Source organism: Hyposmocoma kahamanoa, unplaced genomic scaffold (genome assembly GCF_003589595.1).
Source record: "Hyposmocoma kahamanoa isolate Upper Pololo Valley unplaced genomic scaffold, ASM358959v1 100021, whole genome shotgun sequence".
Lineage (NCBI taxonomy): Eukaryota > Metazoa > Arthropoda > Insecta > Lepidoptera > Cosmopterigidae > Hyposmocoma > Hyposmocoma kahamanoa.
This window is the reverse complement of record NW_020653200.1, coordinates 19,822,848-19,828,847: the sequence shown is the minus strand read 5'-3', so window position 1 is coordinate 19,828,847 and position 6,000 is coordinate 19,822,848. Positions and strand designations below refer to the sequence as shown.

General features: G+C 37.7%; 1 protein-coding gene across 1 annotated transcript in view; it reads right to left on the bottom strand.

Moving 5' to 3' along the window:
• Positions 1–417: 417 nt before the first annotated feature.
• Positions 418–6,000, bottom strand: part of LOC113226792 (HEAT repeat-containing protein 5B) — an 81,588-nt gene continuing 76,005 nt past the window's right edge. The window contains exon 42 of the mRNA XM_026459563.1: positions 418–664. The gene's annotated coding sequence lies outside the window, so the exon portion shown is untranslated. The remainder of the gene's footprint in view (positions 665–6,000) is intronic.

Below are 6,000 nucleotides of genomic sequence, written 5' to 3'. Positions count from 1 at the left end.
CAATGTTATGAAAGTTTGCTCACCTTCATTGAAAAGACGATTGTCGATGTCTATTACTGCAAATCGAGCGTATTTTCAGTAGAATTTTATAATATTATGTATTCATATTTTTTGTATTTACGAATTTATATACGGTTTTTATTCACAATTAAATTATAATCGAGTCATTAGATTAGCGAGTTAATCAATTTTATCGATGGAATTACTTGAAAAATATCGACACGTTCTTCTCAATTGCACCATCATTATGATGAGACCTGAGCCAACAAATCTTAGAAGCACATATTGATTTTATTTCAGTCCTTGCAACCAATTCCAACATTGTATAGGGTAGTCTCTAAAAGTCTGCGATATTTTTTATGCTTTTCATAGAAGTTGTTTGTAAGGATAAGTAGAATTGCCCCTTAAAAATCTTGCAAACATTTTGAATCACTCTTGACGTTTGTACTATAATAGTAGCATTGAATCACCATTGGAAAAGCGCACGGTCAGCCGACCTTCGACACGGAAGGCAAAGCGTCACGACCCGACAAAAAATCGTCACAAAGCAACTCGTGACTTGATCCAGCTCATTCATAAGCTTCCCTGAGAAAATGGTACGTGCAAGTATTTTCGCGCGCCGCCATTCGACGCGCTCACCGGACGAAAACAAGCCTTTGTACATCTGTAACAATTAAAAATAGAAATCTTGGAGACTTCCTCGTAATATGATCCTACTATCAACTGAAATCCGCGAAGTTTTGGTTTTTACAAAAAACTGTACGACCTTTTCAATTCCGCAACATGTTTAAAGTCAATATCTAACTGGCCAGCCTTTAGTTACTTACAGAGGTTGTTCATTTAGTACTGTGGTGATGTAGTTTAGTACTGTGTAGTCAAAGAAAGATGATCTGGAAGAATCGTTTATTAGGAATAACTGCATTTATACCATCTTTATTACAAGTTTTGAGCTGCTGAGTTTTGGATGGTTAAAGCTTTGAAATGCAATTTGGGAGTGCGTCAAGAATGATAGATATTAATTCAAACATAATTTTAAACTGGAATTAGATAAATAGGCGCAATAATATACTTGTTAGGCGTATGAACAAAGCGCAGGAAGAAGATGAAGATACCGATATGCTATCTCTAACAGTCCATACACACTCTCCTGTGAATCGCATGCCATACACACTCTCCAGTGAATCACATGCCATACAGAATATTAAGTTCAACTTTTGATATTTACAATTCCTTTTCCAAATCCGGCAAAAGGAATTAAACTGACTGCAATAATGAAATGTCAGAGTCGTTCACACTTCAAAACGATGCATTCTTTAATATCATACGGCGATTGATCACAAAAATATTTAACAGATAATATTTAACAGGGATGTCTTTTAAAAACAAGTGACCGTAACAAAAAGGATTTTAAACCGAAACAAACACTTCACAAGATTATATTTCGATCCAGATTTAATAATGTCACAGGGATTTGACATTCACACCCGGTGAAAGTGCAGGCTTATTGAGTCGATTCGAATGATAATCGATCGATTGCTCCGTATAATCGCATTATCGATTCATGGGGGGTCCATTCGTCCACGCGTGCGCTCAATGAAGCCTCGTTTAGTGTTAATATTAAGCCCATGAATGAAAGTCATGCAGTCAATGTCAAGTTTATTGTTTAAGTAATTTGCGCTATCTGATCGCGAGTTTAGATCAAGGCCCGGCTTTTGACTCAGTGTTTTACATATCAATACGACAGTTGCTGCAACGTAACAAATTCAATGGCGTCATAATTTGATTCATCTGATAAATAGCGAAGGATACCTAGATAATGATCTTACTAAACGTTATATCACTACCAAAACTAAACAAATGGGTATATTTAATTTGTTAGAACGTCAATCTAACATTTACTTCACCTCACACATCACTTACCATGGACATTGTGTATTAGTTAATACTCTAAAATTATAAGTACAATAATAATATAAGTATATTAAAATATTCCAAAAATATTATTATTTGTAATTTCACTTGAATATACCTATATATTATGTTATACTTTATGAACTCTTTTACTTCACTTTCGAAATGTTGTGTTGGCCAGAAATGTATTCTGTGCGTTTAATTACTTGCGTGTTATTAAGTTTCAAAAGAAAGCATCAACTTCTGATGCAAATTGTAGGTACTTTTAAAGTGATGCAATGCAGATCGTTCTGCAAATGACTGTAAAAATTTATCGGGCATAAAGAACTTATGTAGCTTTGAGCGATATGACTCATTATGCGGACAATTTTAGCAGTTGAGTGCCAGTCGACAACTTATTTATTATAAATATCACATAAAAGTAGCTCGACGCGAGACAGTGGTTTGAACCTGAATAACTCAAAATCAATATAAGACGGTAAAAGATAAAAATCATTTTACTTACGTATACGTACTTACTCTCATTAAATTGAAAATAGCGTGAAACCAAAAAATCATGGTGATTCGTTGGGTAACCGGGTAGCTCGGACACTCGGAATGTCACAACGAAAACACGTGCTCTCATTGGGTGACCACGCTGTCCACGATCGCCGCATGCGCCGTAAAGCATACTTACACGCCTGAATTTCTGAACACTTATGTTTTGTATCAGGGTTCGAAATGATAATTATCATTGATTAACTGCCTCCGTGACTAGAGATGGGTTATGGATAAATATCATTGGGATAAATACTCAGTAGAAAGATAAATATGGATAAATATCCATATTTATTTTTTAGAAAAGGATTCACTTTAAATACATGTTTTTATAAATAAAAATTATTATTCTGCATTGCTAAATAAATACCCTCCGTACTACCAACAAAAACATCTCAAATAAAATGCAGTAATGCACCGCAAATCCTGCACTTAAAAAGCACTAATGAAATTTTTGGTGTACTTGGATAAATATGATCATATTCCGTTTGAGTGGTTCTAATGTTTACCATGAAATTACTCCTTAAAGTATAGTTTATAAACATTTTTATAACAATGTCAAAATGACAAGTAATCGTACGTAATTATTTAATAAAAAACGCATTCATATGAATTTTATTATAAAAAACACAAAAAAAATATTATCCATGTTTTAGGATAAATACTAAGTAAAAATGGATATTTATCCTTTAGCCGATATTTATCGGGTAAAAACCCCATCTCTATCCGTGGCCGAACGGTTACCATAGGACTGCCACGCCGAGGTCCCAGTCTCGATTCCCGGGCCGGGTAATAATAATAATAATAATACTTTCTATTTCTCCACAAATACAACAACAAATAAGAAGTACATAAACAATCTTAGTAATTTTAGAACAGTATTTTGTAGGAGCTGGTGCTTGCTATAGGCTTAACACCTGTGCTACAAGTCACCAGGCCCCAACCCTTGCAAATGAAACATATGTTACTAAGTATACATATTATACCAACCACAAATATGTATGAGAGAAAAAATAAATAAATAAATAAGTTACGGTAACAGAAAAACCTTCCAGATAATTCTTTTATGTGCACGCGCTGTGTGTGTGTGTGTTTTTGGTTGTGTGTAATTTGGAATACATGTGTGTGTGTGTATGTGTATTTGTGTGCGCGCGAGTGTGTTTGGGTGTGTGTGATTTGGATACATGTGTGCGTGTGTGAGCATGTAAGTGTGTGTACCAGTAACGGAACATTAAGTTTGATTCAGACTATTGGATGAAGCAACTTTTCCGTATCATCATAATTTAATTTTTGCAACCAGTTTGCCAACCTCTTCTTACATTCGAAATTATTCAACCCAAAAATGTGAAGCTCTCGATGGAGTTTATTGTAAAGAAAATATCCAAGGAAACAGAAAAATCTGTGGCTAAAGGCAGTCCTCAGTCGGTCACAAGAGGCCACTATGCAATTTCGCCTATCAGAGCCACTGTCATAAGGTGTAAGGGTGTGTTGTCTCAACACCGTCCAGAAGATAAAAAGTTGCCTAACAGTAAGAACTTGACAAAAGTCATAAAGATCCGTAGTAGGAAAACGGTACGGTTTGAAGCAGGCAACTTTCAGAATCACTCTTTGTGCTCGCTCCACACGAATAAAATGAGTCCTAGCGGCCCCACCCCAGACGGAAATGCAATAAGTAAATAAGCTTTGTCCTAGAGCAAGGTATACCATTTTCATGATGTAGGGGTCTGCTACGTGACGGAGAGACTTGAAGATGTAAATGAGCTTCCGAATGCGCGCTGATAATAAATTAATATGCTGTCTAAAATTAAGATTTGTGTCAATCAGCACTCCAAGGTATTTTATACTGTTTGTAATTTCCAAAAAGGTTGTTGATACTGAAACGTGGTTGGAGATGACGGCAATTTTGAGTTGTGAGTTATCAGGTATAGTATGGTTGCGGATTGAAAAAGGGACTACTTTTGTTTTTTCTGCATTAAGTGTGAGAAGATTGTCGTTGAGCCACCTCCTTACCACACTAAAACCAGCCTGTGCAGATTGATAGGTCTCATCCCAATCCGCACCAGAGAATATCAGCGCGGTGTCATCAGCGTATGAGAAAATTTTACAGTTCTGAAGCTGTAAATCACAAAGATCATTGATATATACTAGGAACAGTGTGGGACCCAGAATGCTTCCCTGTGGAACTCCGAACGTAATGGGTTGGGCGTCGCTAGTATAGGCACCAATTTTTACATACTGAGTTCTCTCCGAGAGGTAGCTTCTAAATATATCACCTTATTTATATATTAACCTTATATAAAGCGCAGGTCCGGTCTTGCATGGAGTATTGCAGTCACCTGTGGGATGGCTCAGCGAAATACCAACTAGAGGCTCTTGACTCGATTGATCGCAGAGCCAGGAGGCTTATTGGCGACGATGAGCTCGAATATAAACTTCATAGTTTAGCCCATCGGCGAAAGGTCGCGGGTCTGTCGGTTTTTTACAGATTATACTTCGGAGAGTGTGCCCATGAGCTCCACCAGCTCATTCCATCCGCCCCCTTTTACCATCGGACATCTAGACGAACGGCGGGATATCACCCTCACCTGGTTGATATTCCTTTAAGACGTACTAAGCGCTTTTCGTCATCTTTTATAATGCGCACAGCCCGTGACTGGAATTCCCTGCCTGCGTCTATTTTTCCGAGTACATACAACCCGAATATTTTCAAGGTGCGATTGAATAGGCATCTTCTGGGCGAGCTCGTACCAACGTAGACCTCATCTTTGCTCTAGGGCTAGGTAGTGGTCAAGAGTACGTCCATTTTTAATAAAAAAAAAAAAATAAATCAAACTGTGGTTCCCTCAGTCCCAGTGATTGCAGCTTATGTAATAGTCGGGGTATCGAAACCGTATCAAATGCCTTGGCCAGATCCAGAAATATACCGAGACATCCACGTCGGTTATCCAAGTTGATGACCACATGATCAACTAACTGATGTACAGCATCTGCAGTCGATCTACCCTTCCGAAATCCGAACTGGTTAACGGATAGAAGGTGAGTGGTTTCCAAAAAATTAACCAGCCTGTTGTTGAGAATGCGCTCAAGAATCTTTGACAAGGCTGATAGGACTGAGATGGGCCTATAGCTGTTGAAACGGCCCCGATCCCCCGCCTTATATATAGGGTGTATAACCGCCGTTTTAAATTGTTCAGGAAAAACTCCTGTAGAGATACTGAGATTACAGATGTACGTGAGCGGCGGTATGATGAGGTTTTTGTATCGTCTTATAAGACTTCCAGAGATATCATCCCATCCCGTTGCACAATCCGCCTTTAGAGAGTTAATTAATTGCTCCACTTCACGCTCATCTGTCTCCAGCATAACAAAAGATTTACCATAGAACCTCTCAGGCAGATTATAATTGGATCCCGAGCTCTGCATATTGGTGTGTGCCAAATTAGGGCCCACATTTACAAAGAAATGGTTCACCAAATCAATTGAACTTTGAGGTGAACTTCCTACTTTCAAAAGTAAATCAGCTATGTTTTTTGGTTTGTTTAAATACATAAG